This window comes from Aquarana catesbeiana, linkage group LG05 (assembly GCF_042186555.1).
Source record: "Aquarana catesbeiana isolate 2022-GZ linkage group LG05, ASM4218655v1, whole genome shotgun sequence".
Taxonomy (NCBI): Eukaryota; Metazoa; Chordata; class Amphibia; order Anura; family Ranidae; genus Aquarana; species Aquarana catesbeiana.
The window spans coordinates 119,296,343-119,308,856 of NC_133328.1; the positions used below are offsets into that span (position 1 = coordinate 119,296,343).

At 40.9% G+C, this 12,514-nt stretch overlaps 1 protein-coding gene across 8 annotated transcripts in view; it reads left to right on the forward strand.

Annotated features, from left to right (window-relative positions):
• Nucleotides 1-12,514, forward strand: part of PALS2 (protein associated with LIN7 2, MAGUK p55 family member) — a 387,134-nt gene that overhangs the window by 101,329 nt on the left and 273,291 nt on the right. The window lies entirely within an intron of this gene.

Genomic DNA, 12,514 nt, shown 5'->3' on the forward strand with positions numbered 1-12,514 from the left:
GGCAGTGTCTTCATCTCAGTATCTCAAAAAAAGACCTCTTTGTTTCAGGTAATGCCCAAAATCTGATTTGTATCTTAGTGCAGACTTCAGTAAGCCAATCACACAAGCAGTAAATTACTTTTCTGGTGGGCGTTCTGTACAGAATGCCTCCAGGTAGCCATATTGCATTGCATTTTACAGAAAATGACAGCCTTGCAGATTGAAATTCTGATTGCTATAGCTTAAACTCTCAAGGAAAAATCCCTTGTGCTTTTGACATATCCTTACCTCCAGGTGGGTAGAAGTTTCCTGGGCTTTCTGGCACCAAGCCTCTGTAGTCCATCTTTGTAAGGATGCCACCCTGGACCTCTGTTCATACCTTTTTCGAAGGTATGCCAGGTGGATGTGGAATGTTCTGCTGATGCAACTTTCGGCCACAAGGTTCTTACTGACCCTTGTTATTGGGCCTGTTGGTATAGTTCTTTTGGCCTTGTCATTGCCCACACTTCTCATTCATTGCTTGGAGACATCCCAGGGTCTGTGAATAGTTTGCATGTGTCCTGTACTGTATAATTAGGAGGAATTTTTACTAAAAGTGGTTCCAAAAGCTGAAGGCAAAAAACATTCAGTATGCAGCTCACCCCGCAGCCTCCCTAATACTTGGCCCATCGATCCAACAGTGTGCTTGGGAGTTGCTGCTCACCCGGGTCTCTGCCCCCTCAATCACTGCCAATGAGGAGGGGGCGCTGGGCCCAGTTCTGTATGTCTTTTGGACACACAGAGCGGGGCTCCGATGTGAGCACTTATAAATACCCCCATAGCAGCTTGCTACGGGGGCACCCAGGGAAGAGGAGGAGCCAGGAGCATGGGCGGAGGACCTGAGGAGGGTCAAAACCATTGCACTGAGCATGTAAGTATAACACGTTTTTGTTTTTTAATATCTTTAATATCACTAACTGTAAATTCCATGTCTTGGAGTACAGTACAGAACCCAGGCCACCCTCCTTTCCATTCCTTGCATTACTCTGCATTGCTTGCTACAAAACTGAGACCTTACAGAGTGGGGTAGGCTTATAGGAAAGGCATTGGGGGGGCATGTCTGCGAAAACTTTGACAGTGTTCAATCACCTGAATGTAAAAGCTTTTAACCCATGGTCTATAAATACTTTTCTTGTATACTGTACTCCAAGATATCGAAGCAAGTCAAAATTCCTTGTTTACAATGTATAGCAGATCCAGAGATATAGGACTCAGTAGCAACTGTGTGCACTCTGTTGTGTGCAACTGTGCATAATATGGCACAAATTATAGGCCCTTTAAAAATACACTAAACTACAGAGCATGGATGTGAACCAGCCTTGTATGAATGAATTGGATTATTACTAGGCTCAGATTATTAAGTTAAGCCATCCAGAAAAGAGACCTATGTATCGGAACATATCATTGCAATTCCATTATTCACATTGGGAATCTGTTTTTTTTGTCTGTTTTTTTTACACCAATCCAGTGGATGTTTTCGCAAAAAAGTTTTGAAAACACTCGAAAGCTGCATGTCCTACTTAACCACCTCCCACCTGGCCAATGCACAGATGCGGCTGGGCGGGACAAGTGTCATTCTAAGTGGACAGCCATGCTGTTGTGTCCTCCCACTTCTGGCGCTCGTGCACGGCCTCCCACTCAGTGTCCCTAATCACCGCAGCACCACGCTGTGTCCCAGATCACTGTTACTTTAGTTGGTGTCCCTGACCTAAGTATGCCTATGATGTGTTTTAGAAATATCTACTTAATTGATAGCTTTGTTTAACAACTTCAATACAGGGCACTTTTACCCCCTTTCTGCCGAGGCCAATTTTCAGCTTTCAGCACTGTCTCACTTTGAATGACAATTGCACAGTCATGGGACACTGTACACCTTTGACACTTTTCATTTAATTTCTTTTGGTAATATTTGATCACCACTGGCTTGTTCTTTTTTTGCGCTACACATACAAAGACTGAAAATTTTGGTGGGGTGAAAGCATTCAGTTTTGAGGTGGTTACATATCTTTTTTTATCCAGTAAAATGTGTTTGTTGGAAAATGGACAAGAATGAATTGGCCCCATTGAAGAACTCTTCTGCTCCTACAGAATTGCTTCCCTAAAGGTTGAGCAAGCCAATAGTTTGTTGTTTCTTTGCAATTACATTCTGCAGCAATTTAGCTTCTAAGAGAATAACGCCGTAGAAGTAGGTAGTTTATTTAGCAATCCTGTTGTGGATATATTACATCCAGCGGCAGGCTTACCGATGTGATATGACTCAAATGCAGCAGTTCTAAGTAAATACAAATATTACATTAGATTAATTGGGAACCCCCTAGATCTTACCTGCTATTTCTGAGGCTAGGGGTTATTTTAAGTTGCTCAACGATGATCATGGGTGACCAATGATTTTCTTTAAATACTATTCATTTTAATTACTGCTTTTGCACAAGGACTGTCAGTCATGCAAACGAGCATTGATTTCCTACTCTCATGAGATTAGTTTTGCATACTTAAAATAGGAAATCCTGAACAATTATTAAGCTTGCAAGCAGAATTGCAGGCTCAATGTGTATAGCAGGCATTTATAAAGTTTTGCAGTTCATTTCACAAGCTTTCTTAAAAACCCTGTCTTTCAGCTACATTCTAGTATATTTTAAAGACATATTTATGGTCATGGAACCTTGCTAAATGTCTAGTGTTTACAAACTATTTTTGGTAGGAATTTTTGGGAAACTTAAGAAATTAGACTAACAGTAAAAATAAAGAATGAAAATGGGATTTTTGTACTCACCACAACACCCATTTCTTGGCGTCAAATAGATTTTAAAGTAAGTGCAAAAATGCTTTCTCATCAATTGATGGACACAAGAAATCAGAGGCTGTTGGGAAAACCAGCTAAAGGACCTTACGCCCAGAGATGGCAGCAGAAGGGGCCTTACCAGGTGAACACCCACCTGGTAAGATTTACAAAATGTGTGAACAGAGGACCAGTTGGCAGCCTTGCAAATCTGGGAAACCGTTGCATGATGCTTAAAAGTTCAAGAGGTGTATACTAGCAAGAGTGCCCCTTGATGGAAAAAAGTTGCAATCTAACCCTTAAGACCATAGGCTTAAATAGTGGTCTGTCTGAGCCACTGACAGATGGTGGTACGAGAAGCAGGTTCCCTTTTTAAAGGGTCTATTGAAATGGGGATCAGACTTCCCAATGACTGTGAGCTAAACTAGCACTGGCCAAACTATAATCGGAGAATTGTGAAAGGTCTCCTTTTGGTAAGCTGGTGCTACACAGAGGGATGGAAGAAGGAAGCGCTGATTGAGGTTAAAGATCAAAATTACCATCGGAAGGAAGCTTTGGGCCTCAACACTACCCAGTCCCTGTGTAATGTCAGGATAAGGTGATGAGCTCAGACAATTGCACAATCAACGGTAACCAGAATTCAATCTTGTGTATGATTGGGAAAGGAGAGTATCCTGATTGTTTTCTTGGCACTTGAAAGGCTGCCATTTGAACTAAAGATAAGATGCCATAGTCACAGGGAGAGCAGCTGTACAAAAGGTCTTCATCAAAGAATGGGAAACTAGCAGTTTCTGTAACAAGGTGCCAAGATGAGTGTTGAGGGCCAAATGTTGATTCAGGTTTTGCAAAAAGGCCAGAATATGTCCCATGGAGAATTTCCCAAGTGACATATGCCTTCCATGTTTGGCAATAGACCATGCCGGAAGCATAAGTCCTAACATTTTGGGAATCCTTGATTCAGAAATTCCCCTGTTCCTCAAAACCTGGGCTTAAACAGCCATGTTGTTATAGCCACTGACCATGATGCAGAACAGTAAATCGGCCTTTGGAAAAGATCTATAAAAGCCCATAGTGCGCCTGCCAGTTTTCTGATTAGGTCAGAGTGCCACTTCCACCGGGGCCAGTTTGGTGCTATGGGGATCACTGTAATGCCCCCCATCTCAATCCTGCAAATCAGCTGAGGATGCAGTTTCAGGGGAGGGACATGACTAGTGTCAACAGCCACCAGTGCATCTTACTCTCTTGCCATGCAGAGACTTTTTGACAGTTGATGCAAGGAGGCTTGTATCAAGGAGACAGTCTCCGAAATGCATTACCTAACAACCTTCCCTGCTACTTCAGTACCCAGAGGAACTGTCTTGCAGTGGACACAGCACACTGAAAAACATAAAACCCCCTGTCGTCATACAGCCAGTCTACTTGCTTTTTAGAACACTCTGCACACAGCTGAGAGCTAGCAGCTTGCTTAGACTAGCAGTTCTCACCTGCTTGGAATGTATGGGTTGGACACCTGGACTACTTTTTTTGATTTGCTTACAACATTCCGCTTACACCCTTTGTACACTGGGTGTCTCTTCCAGCACCTGCCACCTTGTCTTTATACTATCAGCTGCATTTCTCTGGCTATATACCAGCCATGATTTTAGCTATTGGCTGCAGGATCTACTCTTGTAATCCTTCCAAATTTGAGCAGTGTTCTGACTGCGTCAACATACTTCAGCTCTAGCATTAAAATTGCTTAACATAACAAAAAAGTACATTGAAAAAACATAACCCATAATTATGAAGTAAAAGGAAAATGATAAATTGTTGTCAATTAATTTTTTTTTTTTTTTACAAATATCTAAAAAGTGTGGCGTGCATTTCTGTTCCACCCCCTTTACTCTGATACCCCTAACTAAAATCTAGTGGAACCAATTGCCTTCAGAAGTCACCTAATTAGTAAATGGTTTCCATCTGTGTGTGATTTAATCTCAGTATAAATACAGCTGTTCTGTGAAGCCCTCAGAGGTTTGTTAGAGAACCTTAGTGAACAAATAGAAGCATGAATGCCAAGGAACACACCAGACAGGTTAGGGATAAAGTTGTGGAGAAGTTTAAAACCGGATTAGGTTAAAAAAAAATAAAAATCCAAAACTTTAAACATCTCACAGAGCACTGTTCAATCCATCATCCGAAAATGGAAAGAGCATGGCACAACTGCAAACCTACCAAGACATGGCCGTCCACCTAAACTGACAGGCTGAGCAAGGAGAGCATTAAATAGAGAAGCAGCCAATAGGCCCATGGTAACTCTGCAGGAGCTGCAGGGATCCACAGCTCAGGTGGTAGAATCTTGCCACAGGATAACTTTGTCATGCACTCCACAAATCTGGCCTTGTGGGGGACACTGCAAACGTGGAAGAAGGTGCTCTGGTCAGATGAGACCAAAATTGAACTTTTTGGCCTAAAAACAAAATGAACACAAAATGCTTTTCTGCAGCAGGGACAGGGAAGCTGGCCAGAGTTGATGGGAAGATGGATGGAACCAAATACAGGGCAATCTTAGAAGAAAACGTTTTAGAGTCTGCAAAAGACTTGAGACTGGGGCAGAGGTTCATCTTCCAGCAGGACAACAACCCTAAACATACAGCCAGAGCTACAATGGAATGGTTTAGATCAAAGCATATCCATGTGTTAGAATGGCCCAGTCAAAGTCCGGACCTAAATCCAATTGAGGATCTGTGGCAAGACTTGAAATTTGCTGTTCAGACGCTCTCCATCCAATCTGACAGAGCTTGAGCTATTTTGCAAAGAATGGGCAAAATTTATCTCTAGATGTGCAAAGCTGGTAGAGACATACCTAAAAAAGACTTGCAGCTGTAATTGCAGCAAAAGGTGGTTCTTCAGAGTATTGACTCAGGGGGACTGAATACAAATGCACGCCACACTATTCAGATATTTGTAAAAAAAAATTTGAAAAACAGTTATTTTCCTTCCACTTTGCAATTATGTGCCACTTTATGTTAGTCTATCACAAAAAATCACAATAAAAATACATTTACGTTTTTGGTTGTAACATGACAAAATGTGGAAAATTTCAAGGGGTATGAATACTTTCAAGGCACTGTAGGTGTAAAAGAACCCCTTTTCTGATTACCAATTTACATCTGTAAAAACTTGATTTATTGCCAAAAATGCCTTTTTTTTTTTTTTTTTTTTTGCGCAGAGAATGCTTGTTTGCAATTCGTTTTTGGTGCAGTCATGTTCCAAATTTAGATAAGTTAAAATAAAATGTAATCTGTGAGCTCAAGTGTACTATCTTTTCTTGTCTTTGCTAAACCATGATTTTGAACGAGAGCCTGTCAGGGAGAACAACCAAACACAGTATGCTTTAAAATAATTGAAGTTTGCAAAACCGGTTTAGGAAAGAAAGCAAAGGTTGTAAAGAGAAAAACTAGGTTTGTAGAATATATTGATTCCAAAAAATATTTTTGTACATTTGAGGACTTCTTTGAAATTTTGAAAACTACAATTAGTTATAGCTGTAAATTTTATGTTACACACAACTTTTTCTGCAGTAGCTATTATGTGTAAAAATCCATACAATGATTGGTGGTAGACAAAGAACAGTTTACCTGCCAGAATCTCTTTAATTGTTCAATGAGTCCAGATGAATATTTGTAACCTACTGGGGCGGGGGCGGCGTCGGCGGTAAAGTGCCGCTATTGTAAGCGGCGCTTTACCGTCGGTATGAAGCCGCTAGCGGGGCGGTTTTACTCCCCTGCTAGCGGCCGAGAAAGGGTTAAAACCACTTTGCCGGCGGTATAGCCGCGCCGTCCCATTGATTTCAATGGGCAGGAGCGATGAAGGAGCGGTATATACTCCTCTCCTTCACCGTTCCGAAGATGCTGCTAGCAGGACTTTTTTTCCCGTCCTGCTAGCGCATCGGGGCTTTCACACTGGAATTAAAGCAGCGGCACTTTTGGGTCGGTTTGCAGGCGATATTATTAGCGCAATAGCGCCTGCAAACCGCCCCAGTGTGAAAGGACCCTAAGCAACTTATTACCTTGAAAACAAGTTATTTGTCATGCTGTTGTTGTAGATGCACCAGTGATTCGTGTTAAAGAAACTTCAGACACCTAAATGTCTTTTTATATCTAACTGCCCTCATTTGAGTGTTCTTTCTCCTGTGTTATTTTACCCTTCTGATCATATTGTAAGTTTAGGGCATGTATAGTGGCTTTGTATGGTATACTGTATATCTAACTGATTAACCACTTCAATACAGGGCACTTAGACACCCTCCTGCCCAGACCAATTTTCAGCTTTCAGCGCTGTCGCAGTTTGAATGACAATTGCGCGGTCATGCTACACTGTGCCCAAACTAAATTTTTATCATTTTGTTCCCACAAATAGAGCTTTCTTTTGGTGGTATTTGATCACCTCCGCGGTTTTTATTTTTTGCTAAACAAATAAAAAAAGACTGAAAATTTTGAAAAAAATAAAAGTTTTGCTTTTGTTTCTGTTAAAAAAAAATTGTAAATAAGTAAGTTTTCTCTTTCACTGATGGGCACTGATAAGGCGGTACTGACAGGCACTGATACGGCGGCACCAATGAGGGGGGCACTGAAATGCAGCACTGATGGGCACTGGTAGGCGGCACTGATGGGTGGCACTCATATGCAGCACTGATGGGCATTGATGGGTGGCACTGATGGGAAATGAAAGGCGGCACTGCTGGGTACTGCTAGGCACTGATAGGGTGGCACTGATAGGGTGGCACTGATAGGGTGGCACTGCTGGGCACTGATAGGCGGCACTGCTGGGCACTGATAGGCGGCACTGATGGGCATCCCTGGTGGCACTGGCAGTGGTAGGCATTGCAGTGTGCACTGACTGGCAGCTGCCTGGTCACACAGTGACATTTCCCTGGTGGTCTAGGGGGCATACCTGGTGGTCCAGTGTGGATCGCTTCCCTGGTGGTCCTGGGCGGCTTCCCTGGTGGTCCTGGGTAGGATCCAAGGGGGGCTGTGCTGATAAACAATCAGCACAGACCCCCCCTGTCAGGAGAGCAGCCGATCGGCTCTCCTCTACTCGCGTCTGTCAGACGCGAGTGAGGAAAAGCCGATCACCGACTCTTCCTATTTACATTGTGATCAGCCGTGATTGGACACGGCTGATCACGTGGTAAAGAGTCTCCGTTGGAGACTCTTTACCTAGATCGGTGTTGCAGGGTGTCAGACTGACACCCCGCAACAACGATCGCCGCGATGCGCGCCCCTGGGGGTGCGCAGCGGCTCGATATTCCTGATCACGTCATATGACGTCTGATCAGGAATATCAAACCACTTTGCCGCCGTCATTCTGTAATAGGGCGGGCGGGAAGTGGTTAAATATGGTCTGGTTAAATTTTTTTAGATGATTTTTTTTTTTTTTTTTATTGGGTAAAATATGAGATATTAAAAGTGAATACTTAAAGTGGTGTTCCAGCCGAAATTATACTTTTTAAATAAAAATACCCCTATAATACACAAGCTTAATGTATTCTAGTTAAGTTAGTCTGTAAACTAAGGTCTGTTTTGTTAGTTTATAGCAGTAGTTTATTTTATAAACTTACAGCAGGCCGTGGCCATCTTAAGTGTGGGCATCTGAAGCCAGACTGTATTTCTTTCTGGATCTCATCCTTGCAGATCTCGCACATGCTCAGTGCAGCACAAGCAGTGTAATAGGTTTCAGGTCAGGTTTCCATAGCAATGGCAGTGTCAGAGGAAGTTGCCGCCCCTTCCCAGAAGGCATTACAAACAGGAAATGATGAGATGGGCCATGGCCAGGGAGGAGGAAGTGAAAAATAAATACAGCAGATATACAGTAGGTGCTGAGAAAAAAAAAAAATCCAATTCGTTTACAGTGCACAGTTTAGTGAGGGATGCTGAAGAGCTGTAAAAGTGGGTGGAACTCCACTTTAAGTGGTTCTAAAGGCTGAAAGTTTTTTTTTTTTTTTTTTTTTAACCTTCATGCATTCTCTGCACTAAGGTAAGAAACCACCCAACCCTATACTAATCTGAACCCATTCTCGATCCAACGATGCGCATGAGAGCAGCGTGTCTTTTCCTCCTTATAGTCTGAGTCAGTCACATCCAGTGATCAGGGCTGCTCTGTGCAAAACAATTGCATATAGCAGGTACAGTACATTTAACATGATTGTTATTTAACCCTTTCATGCATGAATTATGAAAGTCACAGAACATTCATTTTCCAAGGAATTCTGCACTTGTCCACTCAAGTGGACTGCATAAGTTTAAGGGTTTTAACGGAAGAAACAATTTAGATGGTTTTTGCACCACTATCCTATAGGTCTTTCTATCATTCTCTGCACTTGAGCTCTACAAAATATAAAGATATTATATTAGGCCTCATGGACATTTTTAACCACTTCAGCTCCAGAAGGTTTTACTCCCATTTTTCTTGCGATGCGGCACTGCGTTACTTTAACCGACAATTGCACGGTCATGCGACAATGTACCCAAATAAAATTGATGTCCTTTTTTTTTTTTCCCCACAAATAGCTTTCTTTTGGTGGTATTTGATCATCTCTAAGGGTTTTATTTTTTGCGCTATAAACAAAAAAAGTAAAAGGTGTACTAAAGCGCTGATATGAACTAGTAAATAAATAAGTGACAAATACTAGAAGATGGCCAAGTAATATAGCTGCAATTATTGTGTATGTGAACTGATATCACACAAAAAGTGTTGTTTATATTAAGAATGTATACTGCACCAATATTAACCTCCCAATATAACACGATGGTCAAATCAGAGTCTCTGCTGCTAATTCACATATGCTAGACTTGATGTGCTTCCGCAGTGCTCAAAAAGAAAAAAGGAAAAAAAGGACCATTGTGCAGATAGTATGACATAAAATTTCCTGTAAAGTTGGGATAAATTTCACTCACACATTCCTGCAGAGTAAATCGCATACAAGTGTGGTCAGTTGCATACAGCTAGATTCTCCTCATACGCCGACAGTACACACAAAGCACTGTGGGTGACGTCACTGGCTCCTCCCGATGCGTTGTGTCACTAGACACGTGACTTTTTCAAGGGTCCCTTGCACTGTGGAAGCACATCGAGGCTTGAATCTAGTCTAGCATATGTGAATTAGCAGCAGAGACTCTGATTTGACCATCTGTGACTGCGGAAACACATTGAGGCTTGAAACCAGTACAGCGTATGTGAATCAATAGCAGAGACTTGGATTTTACCATTTGGGTATTGCACTGTGGAATCACTTATTTCATTTGGTGTCTGTGTCATATTTCACCAGTGTAACCAGTTGGTATGCTGGGAGTATGTGTTAATTATATATTATGGTGAAGGACATATGTATTGAACATATAAGTTAGATTTTGTATGTTATAACTACTATTCACATATCAGTTTGTCGGGGCACTGTGAAATATTAGAATGTTGATAGTAAGCACATTATTAACCCTTATAAATTATTTTTTTGTGTTATCAGTACACATCACAATAATTGCAGCAAATATCATTTGGTCATCTTTCAATATTTTATCACGTAATTTCTTTTATTCACTTCAGCGCTTTAGTAACATTTCTTACATTTTTATTTTTCTTTAGGTGTTACTGGATGTTACCATCATTTTTTTTTTCTCCAATGGTCTCCTATAGAAGTATTTGCAAGATATTCCTAAACTGCTCAGCCTTTCTGGCTTTCAGTCGGCCATCATGGTATCGAGAAATTTTTTTGCACTTACAAAGGCTTTCTAGTGGCTGGCAGAGTATCAGAGTATGGGGTGACACACTAGTGTCCACTGTAATAGGTGATATGCAACTGTACAATCAGAATCTATGCATATACAAGAAAAACACTTTTAAATAAGCTGTCCACTGTAGAAGGGTTAAAAAAAAAAAAGATTTACAATCACTTTAGTATTTTCATACACAGAAAACAATTGGGGCGCTTGGCTTCTTTTCACTTGCGTAAGTCTGTATTACAGAACTCAATAACTTAAGCTAAAATATACACACATTGCTAAGGCTAGTAATACAGGTTAGGATTTCATCAGTCCCCCATCCACGCTAAACTGATCAGATCAAATTTTGTCAAGTGGTGCCGACAGGGCCACCCACGGCTCGAATTTCAGCTGATTCAGCAGTAATTGGCCAAAATTCAAGCTGTCTATGGACAGCAGAAATGAGTCAGTACACCCTCCCCTCACATGCCCCTTTACAATGTATGCAAGACTGGGGAATAAACGTACAAAAATAAAAGCTCAAAGATCTCCTGCCATAAACGCAGCTTTTAATAAATGTAAAAAAAATATCTATCTATCTATCTATCTATCTATCTATCTATCTATCTATCTATCTATCTCTATCGCTTAGTTCGCCCTTTTGTGGGTCTCATATTAAGGTGAGCGTGCAATTCACTAGGTGATGTTGCACCATTTTTTGATGTGGTGGACCACTTGAATGGATTTAAGGAGCAGTACGCATTGGTTCTATTTATAAAGACACACTATTTGACCTCTTACTGTGTGGAGTGTTGGGACTTTTTTCTACAAATATATATATATATATATATATATATATATATATATATATATATATATATATATATATATATATATTTTTTTTTTTTCTATTTAATCATCATCTTTCACTTGGACATTTTATGAAGCTGAGATGAGGAGCAGAGAACGTGTACTCCAATTCTCATCACAGTACATGACTGTTCTGTCACAAATGGCCAGTTTATGAAAGTGAGATCTGAAGATCTCACAGCCCTTACACTGAAATATCTCCCATCCAGATTCACCAGCTCAGAGGTGGAGAATCTGGGAGAGAAGCTGGTACGAGTTAGAGGAAGAAGGCTTCTTTCTTCCTAATATCAGCACCAGTGGGTTAAAAATGAATATATATATATATATATATATATATATATATATATATATATATATATATATATATATATATATATATGCACGTGTGTGTGTATATGTATGTGTGTGTGTATATATATACCTTTAGATTGTAAGCTCCTTGAGGGTAGGGACTGATGTGAATGTACAATGTATATGTAAAGCGCTGCGTAAATTGACAGCGCTATATAAGTACCTTAAATAATAATAATATATATATATATGTATGTATGTATGTTCTTTTAAACTTTAGTTTCACTTTTGAACTTGGCTGTACTGTTATCTCACGAGATTACAGGCAGCCCACCCACGCAGATCTCGGCCGTTTTCAGAGGAAAAACTTCTCTGTTCTCCATCTGAGAACTGAAGTTCTCAGCTTAATAAACCGGCTGCAGAGGAGATAATTTTCCGCCGAGAACTGAACTAAGAAAATAACTTCTCAGTTTAATAAACGTACAGCTTAGTATTATTTGGGCAGAGCTATCACACACGGTTTATTTTATTTCACACCATTTTGTGGGAACACATATAGTGACAGCAGCAGCCTTACGTCAGTTAGGAACTAGGTGGCAGCGCACAACACTTCTATTAGCAAGAGCCAATGACTCCCACTGCTGTGAGGAGAGAGAGACCTGGAAGAGCTGCTGGGAACTGCATGGAATGCATGAAGGTGAAAACCTGCCCTTAGAACCACTTTAAAGCTGTGGGAGTTGTACGTGTATATCACTCTGTGTTCCTAGTTGTCAAGGCAATGCATTTTGGGGGCATGCCCCCTTTTCTCAAGCCAGCTGTG